A 9543-nucleotide genomic window follows, 5' to 3' on the forward strand; every position below is an offset into this window, starting at 1 on the left:
TTGACTTGTTGACCACCAGAAAGGCAGAGACACAGTGGAGGAGGTCGCAGGGCACGGTATATGAGTATGGGGAGAAGGCGAGCAGGATGTTGGCGCATCAGCTCCGCAGGCGAGATGCGGCTAGGGAAATTGGTGGAGTGACGGATAGGGGTGGGAATGTAGTGCAGAAGGGGACAGAAGTAAATGGGGTCTTTAGGGACTTCTACAAGGAACTGTACCGGTCAGAACCTCCGATGGGGAGAGGGGGAATGGAGAGCTTCATGAACAGGCTATGGTTCCCAAGGGTTCAAGAGGAGCTGGTAGAGGGGCTGGGGGCGCCGATTGAGTTGGAGGAGCTAGTCAGGGGGATTGGACAAATGCAGTCAGGTAAGGCGCCGGGGCCGAACGGGTTCCCGGTGGAATTTTATAAAAAGTATGCGGATCTGGTGGGCCCCCTGTTGGTGCGAGCCTTCAATGGGGCAATGGGAGGGGGGGTGCTTTGCCCCCGACGATGTCGCAGGCACTGATCTCTCTGATCCTGAAGCGGGATAAGGACCCCTTGCAGTGTGGATCATACAGGCCTATCTCGCTCCTCAATGTTGACGCTAAGTTGCTGGCGAAGATCCTGGCCACCAGGATAGAGGACTGTGTGCCAGGGGTGATACACGAGGATCAGACAGGATTTGTCATGGGACGGCAGCTCAACACGAATGTGCGGAGACTGCTAAATGTTATTATGATGTCGGCAGTGAAGGGGGAGGCGGAGATAGTGGTGGCGCTGGATGCGGAGAAAGCGTTTGATAGAGTTGAGTGGGGGTACCTGTGGGAGGTGCTGGAGCAGTTCGGATTCGGGGAGGGATTCATCAAATGGGTGAGGCTGCTCTACGTGGCTCCGATGGCGAGTGTAGTTACAAATGGAAGGAGATCGGAGTACTTTAGGCTCTACCGTGGGACCAGGCAGGGGTGCCCCCTGTCCCCCTTGCTCTTTGCACTGGCGATTGAACCTTTGGCTATGGCGTTGAGGGAGTCAGGGAGATGGAGGGGTCTGGTGCGGGGTGGGGAGGAACATCGTGTATCGCTGTATGCGGACGACCTGCTGTTGTATGTGGCGGATCCAGAAGGGGGAATGCCGGGGGTGATGGAACTGTTAGCAGAATTTGGGGGCTTCTCGGGCTATAAGTTAAATATAGGCAAGAGTAAGGTATTTGTAGTACACCCGGGTGATCAGGAGGAGGGAATTGGGAGACTCCCATTTAAGAGGACAGTGAAGAGTTTCAGATACCTGGGGGTGCAGGTGGCCAGGAGTTGCGGGACTCTCCATAAGCTTAATTTTACCAGGCTGGTGGAACAGATGGAGGAGGAATTTAAAAGGTGGGACATGGTGCCGCTATCGTTGACGGGTAGAGTGCAGTCCGTCAAAATGACAGTTCTCCCAAGGTTCTTGTTCCTTTTTCAGTGTTTGCCCATCTTTATCCCTAGGGCCTTTTTTAGAAGGGTGACTAGCAGCATCATGAGCTTTGTTTGGGCGCATGGGACCCCGAGGGTGAAGAGGGTCTTCTTGGAGCGGGGTAGAGATGGGGGGGGGGGGGGCTGGCGTTACCCAATCTCTCGGGGTATTATTGGGCGGCCAATGTGTCGATGGTGCGCAAGTGGGTAATGGAGGGGGAGGGGGCAGCATGGAAACGGATGGAGAGGGCGTCCTGTGGAGATACAAGCCTGGGGGCCCTGGTAACGGCGCCGTGGCCGCTCCCTCCTACGAGTTATACCACGAGTCCAGTGGTGGCGGCTACCCTCAAGATTTGGGGGCAGTGGAGGCGACATAGGGGAGAAGTGGGGGGCTCAATGGAGGCTCCGTTAAGGGGGAACCATAGGTTCGTCACGGGGAACATTGATGGGGGATTTCAGGGTTGGCACAGAGCGGGCATCAGACAGCTGAGGGACCTGTTTATTGATGGGAGGTTTGCGAGCCTGGGGGAGTTGGAGGAGAAATTTAGGCTCCCCCGGGGAACATGTTCAGGTATCTGCAGGTAAAGGCATTTGCTAGGCGGCAGGTGGAGGGATTCCCTTCGCTTCCCACGAGGGGGGTGAGTGACAGGGTGCTTTCGGGGTTCTGGGTCGGAGAGGGTAAGATATCTGATATCTACAAGGTTATGCAGGAGGCGGAAGAGGCGTCAGTAGAGGAGCTGAAAGCTAAGTGGGAGGGGGAACTGGGGGAACAGATCGAAGATGGAACATGGGCTGATGCCCTGGAGAGGGTTAATTCTTCCTCCTCGTGTGCGCGGCTTAGCCTCATCCAATTCAAGGTGCTGCACCGGGCCCACATGACTGGGACGAGGATGAGTAGGTTCTTTGGGGGTGAAGACAGGTGTGTCAGGTGCTCGGGGAGTCCAGCGAACCATGCCCATATGTTCTGGGCATGCCCTGCACTGGAGGAGTTCTGGAAGGGGGTGGCGAGGACGGTGTCGAGGGTGGTGGGATCCAGGGTCATGCCAGGATGGGGACTCGCGGTTTTTGGGGTTGGGGTGGAGCCGGGAGTGCAGGAGGCGAAAGAGGCCAATGTGCTGGCCTTTGCGTCCCTAGTAGCCCGGCGAAGGATCTTGCTACAATGGAAGGATGCGAGGCCCCCAAGCGTGGAGACCTGGATCAATGACATGGCGGGTTTCATTAAGCTAGAGAAGGTCAAATTCGCCCTGAGAGGGTCGGTACAAGGGTTCTTTAGGCGGTGGCAACCTTTTCTCGACTTTCTGGTTCAACGATAGGGTACAGAGACAGTAGCAGCAGCAACCCGGGGGTGAGGGGGGGAAGGGGGAGGAAAAAGGTGAGGGGGGGGGGGGCGGACGATGACTATATTTGTTTATTTAATTTGAATTTATTTTTAAGTTCTTTTGTTGTTCATTGGGGTTGGGGGTGGGGGATGGGATACATGCGTCGATACGGTCTGGGGGTGTTACAGTTATTATGGGTTATTTTGTTGCATTTCATTGTTTGTCGTTATGTTTTATATTTTCTGTAAAAAATTCCAATAAAAATTATATTTAAAAAAAATAAGTACTTCATTGGCTGTAAAGCACTTTGGGACGTCCTGTGGTTGTGAAAGGTGCTATAGAAATGCAAGTTTTTCAATTGAAGGTTATCTGATCTTGTTTTCTGGAACTTAATTGTTTTCAGCCACCCCCAACTTACCATTTAATAAATTAACCAATTAAGACAAAGGCTGAATTCTCTGGATAATTTTAAAATAAGTTTATGAAATGAAAAAGGTTTACTGAACAACTTTAAGACATTGACTTTTCCAACTTCATGTGGGTGATTAGTCTGTAGAAGCGTAACCCTCTCTGGCTCCTTCTTTGACAGTAATTCTTGTGGAATTCAGCCTCGGGAGTCTGGCTCCTTCTTTGGCAGTAATTTCCTTGGAACTCGGCCTCGGGAATCTTCAGTACTTGGCCAACAAGGAAGACCTTCGGAATCTGTACTTTTATCCCCAAAGTGACCATTACCTCACATCAGAGTTGGGCCTGTTGTCACATGACCATTGGTCAATTTGGTCACTGGATTAATTTAATTGGATCCCCAATTACTGACACCACCTTCTCTCATTATCTCAGACAGGAATACAATAGAACTGTTTCATACTATCCCTTTATCTGATTCTATACAATCCTTTATTCAAACAGTAAACTTGAGGCTAATCAGAGCTTAAAGGTCTCTCTTGCCCGTACATTTACCCTCATTGCACATTCTTTACATACACAGCAATTAAGCTTTTACATTTTTACAGCAAATGAGAATCAGGGCACGATCTAATGGTCGTCCCTCAACCTCCGTCTTTCCAGTGAAAACAATCCGAGTTTATCCAACCTCTCCTCATAGCTAATACCCTCCAGGCCAGGCAACATCCTGGTAAACCTCCTCTGTAATCTCTCCAAAGCCTCCACATCCTTTTGGTAATGTGGTGACCAGAATTGTCGGCAATATTCCACGTGTGGCCTAACTAAGGTTCTGTACAGCTGCAGCATGATTTGCCAATTTTTATACTCAATGCCCCGACCAATGAAGACAAGCATGCCGTCTGCCTTCTTAGCGACCTTATCTACCTGCGTTGTCACTTTCAGTGATATGTTTATTGTAATTTCCCAATCTACCAGACAACTTGCCCCTCAAACCACGACAGTTTCCTTCTGCGAGAAACACCCAGATAAATTAGGCAAAAGAACCCTGTAACCACCATAGTCCATCTTCATGGCAACATGGCTGCTTTGGGAACTAAATATCTTCCAACATGCAAACACCTTTTCATTCTGTGCTCCTCGTCAAACTTGGAGCCAGGTAATCGCAACGAGCCTCAAAAATGGTCAGCCCACCGGAGGCAGAGGTGTTAGACCGGCCAGTCCAGCAGAAAGAAACCCTCCAATCATCACCATTCACCAGATGTCAGAATGAACAAAATGCAGTCCTGGATGTCAGTGAGAGCAGAAACAATAACAACAGAGCCAACATCTGGAATTTATTATGAACTTGTTGCATTCACAACAGGTGCGGTTTATCACAAAACCCCTCCCCACATTGAGAGCAGATGAATGGTCTCTCCCCAGAATTAACTCGCTAGTGTCTCCGTAGTTGGGACGGATCATTGAATGTCTCCCTGCTCAGAGCAGGTGAATGGCCTCGTCCAGGTGTGAACTCGCTAGTGTTCCCGCAGGCTGTATGGATATCTGAATCACTTCTCTCACTAAGAGCAGGTTAACGCCTTCTCCCCAGTATGAACTCGCTGGTGTGTCCGCAGGTTGGATAACTGAGCGAATCCCTTCTCACACTGAGAGCAGGTGAACGGCCTCTCCCCAGTGTGAAGTCGCTGGTGTGTCAGCAGGCTCGATGAAGTAGTGAATCCCTGCCCACACTGAGAGCAGATGAACAGCCTCTCCCCAGTGTGAACTCGCTGGTGTTTCTGCAGTTCGGATGATTGAGTGAATCTCTTCTCACACTGAGAGCAGGTGAACGGCCTCTCCCCAGTGTGAACTCACTGGTGTATCCGCTGGTCGGATGATTGAGTGAATCCCTTCCCACACTGAGAGCAGGTGAACGGCCTCTCCTCAGAGTGAATTCGCTGGTGTTTCTTCAGGCTGGATAACTGAATGAATCCCTTCCTACACAAAGTGCAGGCGAACGGCCTCTCCCCAGTGTGACTGCGCCGATGAACTTCCAACTGAGATGGGGCCCTGAATCCCTTCCTACAGTCTCCACATTTCCATGGTTTCTCCATGTTTTGGGTCTCCTCTTGTCTCTCCAGGTCGGACAATCAGTTACAGAACACGTGTACGGTCCCTCCCCGCTGTGAATGGTGTGATGTTTTTTCAGGCTGTGTAACTGGTTAAAGCCCTTTCCACAGTCAGTGCTCTGGAACACTCTCACTCGGGTGTGTGTGTCTCGGTGCTTTTCCAGCCACACTGATGGTTAAAATCTTTTGAAGCCCAAAGAAAAGACAAACATTTATCATTCCACATTCAATGGCCGATGATATTCAGTTCCAGGGAATTGACAGACTCTGTCAGATTGAGACGCGACATTTGAGATTTCTGTCTGTAATTCCTCTGCTTCTAATACCCTGTAAAAACAATTTACAAAAGACATCACTGTCAGTACAGGATAGAAATTCAGAACAGACAATTCTAGTTCCTCTGAGAACATTCTTTCCTCTCTCATTCCCAAACGCTGTAAATCTCCATCCCACACACTCTCCCTCCATTCTCACTCTGCTGTATCTAATATTCACCCTCCCAATTCTCCTGAAGGTGCTGATTCAGGCTGATTTACTGATCCATGATCACTGTTTTCTGTCCTGGAAACAGGAGATCATAACAAATAGGATCTGCAGTTGGCCATTCAGCCCATCAAGCCTGCTTGTCTATTCTGTGGGACCATTGGCCGATCGATGTCAGCGACATTCTCTGTGTTACTGACTAGAGGCTGAGTGAGCTGACTCAATATATGTGAGCTTATGAGGCCGAGCTGTAAAACACCATGAAGAGGCTCGATGATCCGGAGGAGAGAATCGTGAACATTGAGCAATATGCCTCCTCGGCGGAGGCAAGAATTTAATCCTTGGAAAACCGGCTCAGTGGGGTGGTGGACTCCTGGAGAACTTAGAGAACCGAGGGTCAGAGAAAGAACATCCAAGTAGTCGGTCTGCCAGAAGGTGTGGAGGGTGAGGCTCCCGTTAGGTTCTTTGAGGACCGGCTGCCACGTTTTCTCCAGCTGGATGTGAAGCCTGGGTGTTTTAAATTAGAAAGGGCATCGGATCCTATCTTTGAGGCTGAGGGATAGTTTTCATCCCAGGCCTGGAATCATTCCCTTCCACAACTTGAAAGATCAGCAGAAGGTCCTGGAGACGGGTCAGGTGAGATGGGACCTGGCTCCATGAGGGAATGAGGATTTCCTTCTTCCAGGACTTTTCGGCAGCCACACAAACGAAGCATCGAGGCTTCGATGAAGTTTGAAGGGAACTCAAGGCTGCGGGAGTGAATTACGTCGCTTTATCCAGTGACCCTGAAAATTGTATCTGACAATCCGTCAAGTCTTTCGATAATCCGACTACTGCCTTGGTCTTCGCTAAATCCTTAAAGGGCAAGGATTGGAGTGATGATTTGCAGCTGATGGTTAAAATCTTTTGAATCCGACAGAAAAGACAAACATTTCTCCTTCCAGATTCAAAGGCCGGTGATATTCAGTTCCAAGGAATTGAGAGACTCTGTCAGATCGAGATGTGAAGTTTGAGATTTCTGTCTGTAATTCCTCCTCTTCTAATATCCTGTAAAAACAATTTAACTCAGGCTCTAATCCGGACTCTTTCCCTATCATGGTGTTGTTGTCTGAATTTGTTATCTTTTATCCTGTTGAAGGGAGTTGTTATCCTCTGAGCACCGATTGAATGTCATCTTCTCCTCGAGTGTTACAGGGACTCGTATTATCTTTTCTCAGTTATGGTAGATGTGCCGTGTGCTGATTATCCGTCGTCTTTCTTCTATTATCCGAGTGTTAATCATGGCAGAACCGAGTGGTGCCATTGCCGAAGGGTGGGTGGTGGTGGATGCAGGTCTTCACGGGTGGGTCTAAAATGTGGGAGGGACATTCGATCCCCATTCCCTTGTTGGCCCTTCTTTTCTTCCCCTCATTTTGGAGAAGGTATCCTGAGGGTAACGACAGTCTGGCCGTGGGGTTAATCCTCCGGGTCCTCAGTCTTATTGCGGAATGTCCCCATGGATCTATTGTGGTGGTGATTCTTCTGTATTTTTGTTATTATGGGAGGGTTTATGTGTTGTTAACTTTATCTTACTCTGGTGCAGACGGGGCTTTTATCCGTTAAAGGAGCAGTTTGGGGAGACTTTGGTGCCTCTGGTGTAAAGTGAGTTGGAGGAGGGGGTAATGGCCCACGCCCGATTGTGGTGTGAAAATCTGTTCCTGTTCTCTCTGTCGCCTAACTAATAGCGGCAGTTAATCTGCAAATTTACTCAGGGAATGTACGGAGCATCCATCACCCGATCAGAAGGAAAAAGATCCTCTCCTTTCTTAGGGAGAAAGTCGACATAACCTTAGTGCAGAAAACTCAGCCTATAATGGGAAAGATATTGTTAAACGAGAAAGAGTGCAGAAGAGAATTACCAGGATGCTGCCAGGACTTGATGGTCTGAGTTATAAGGAGAGGCTGGGTGGGCTGGGACTTTTCCCCCTGGAGCGTAGGAGGCTTCGGTGTGATCTTATAGAGGTCTATAAAATAATGAGGAGCATAGATAAGGTATACAGTCGACATTTTCCCTGAGATAGAGGAGTCTAGAACTAGAGGGCATAGGTTTAAGGAGAGAGGAGAGAGATACAAAAGAGATCAGAGGGTAACTTTCTTCACACAGAAGGTGGTGAGCATCTGGAACGGCTGCCAGAGGCAGTGGTAGAGACGGGTACAATTTTGTCCTTCAAAAAGCAGTTAGACAGTTACATGGGCAGGGTGGGTATAGAGGGATATGGGCTAAATCCTGGCAAGTGGGACTAGCTTAGTGATAGAAACTGGGCAGCATGGACAAGCTGGGCCGAAGGGCCTGGTTCCATGCTGTAAACATCTATAACTCTACCTGGAACAAAATGAAACCTCACCTCAAGTTTGTTCAGCTCCAATCACCAGGAGCTAAGGGAGGGCAGGGTCTCCCAAAAATCAGGCTTCATCAATCGGCCTCTCGTCTTAGGTTCATATGGGATTGGGTTAGGATGGAGCCAACATTCATCTGGCTCAATACAGAAGCAGACCAGTCAGTTCTCCCTCGATCTAAAACTGGCAGAGGCTGAATATGGAATGCATCTCCATGCAATTTTTCATGTCTGTAATTCATTCGGAGTCTGATGCATTGGGTAAAGTATGGGACTCCTATCTCAAATACATCGGCTCCAATGTGACCCACTTGCGCCTCCTGGGCTTTCCATGAGTGAATTCAATTCAACTTAGGGCAGGGGTAGGGCACAATAGTTAATGCTGCTACCTCAGCGCCAGGGACCCAGGTTGAATTGCAGCCATAGGTGGCTGTCTGTGTGGAGTTTGCATATTCTCCTTGTGTCTTTGTGTTTTTCCTCCGGGTGCTCCAGATTCCTCCCATTGTCCAAAGATGTGCAGCTAAAGTGGATTGATCACACTAAATTGCCCCTTAATGTCCAAGATGTGTAGGTTAGGTGGGTTGACCATGATCAATGTACCGGGTTACGAGGATAGGATGGGGAGTGGGCTTCAGTGAAGGGTTATTTCTGAGGCTCAGTGCAGACTTGAGGGGTGAATGGCCTTCTGCACTGTAGGAGTTCTATGTCATCTATGTTGTGTTATTCATTTTAATTTGTATATGCAGTTAGTCTGTTTGTAATATTTTACAAACTGAACTGTTATCCTTTGTTTTTATAGAATCTTACCCTCTGTAGTTTCTCTGGAACATTCTTTCCTCTCTCATTCCCCAAAAGTTGTAAATCTCCACCCCACACAATCTCCCTCCATTCTCACTCTGCTGTATCTAATATTCACCCTCCCAATTCTCCTGAAGGTTCTGATTCAGGCTGATTAACAGATCCCTGCTCACTGCTTCCTGTCCTGGACATGGAAACCATAACAAATCGGAGTTGCAGTCGGCCATTTGGCCCATCGAGCCTGCTCAACCGTTCAATGAGATCATTGGCCTATCTACCTCAGCATCATTTTCCCACACTATCCCCCATATCCCTTGATATGTTCAATATCTAGAAACCTATCAATATCTGTGTTGAAAATACTTGATGACTGAGGCTCCACAGTCCTCTTGGGTGGAGAATTCCAAAGCTTCATCACATCCTCGAGTGAAGAAATCCCTCCTCATCTCAGCCTTCTTTCCATTTTCCCACCTGTTCCCCATAAACGTCATTACTCAGAAATCTATTCAACTCATCCGTAAAAATATTCAATGACCCCAGCCTCCACTGGTCCCTGTGGAAGAGAAATCCAGAGACTAACAACCATCCGATGGAAGAGATGATTGGAAATATATAACGTAGTTACTATATTAC

The sequence above is a fragment of the Scyliorhinus canicula genome, chromosome 17 (assembly GCF_902713615.1).
Source record: "Scyliorhinus canicula chromosome 17, sScyCan1.1, whole genome shotgun sequence".
NCBI lineage: Eukaryota > Metazoa > Chordata > Chondrichthyes > Carcharhiniformes > Scyliorhinidae > Scyliorhinus > Scyliorhinus canicula.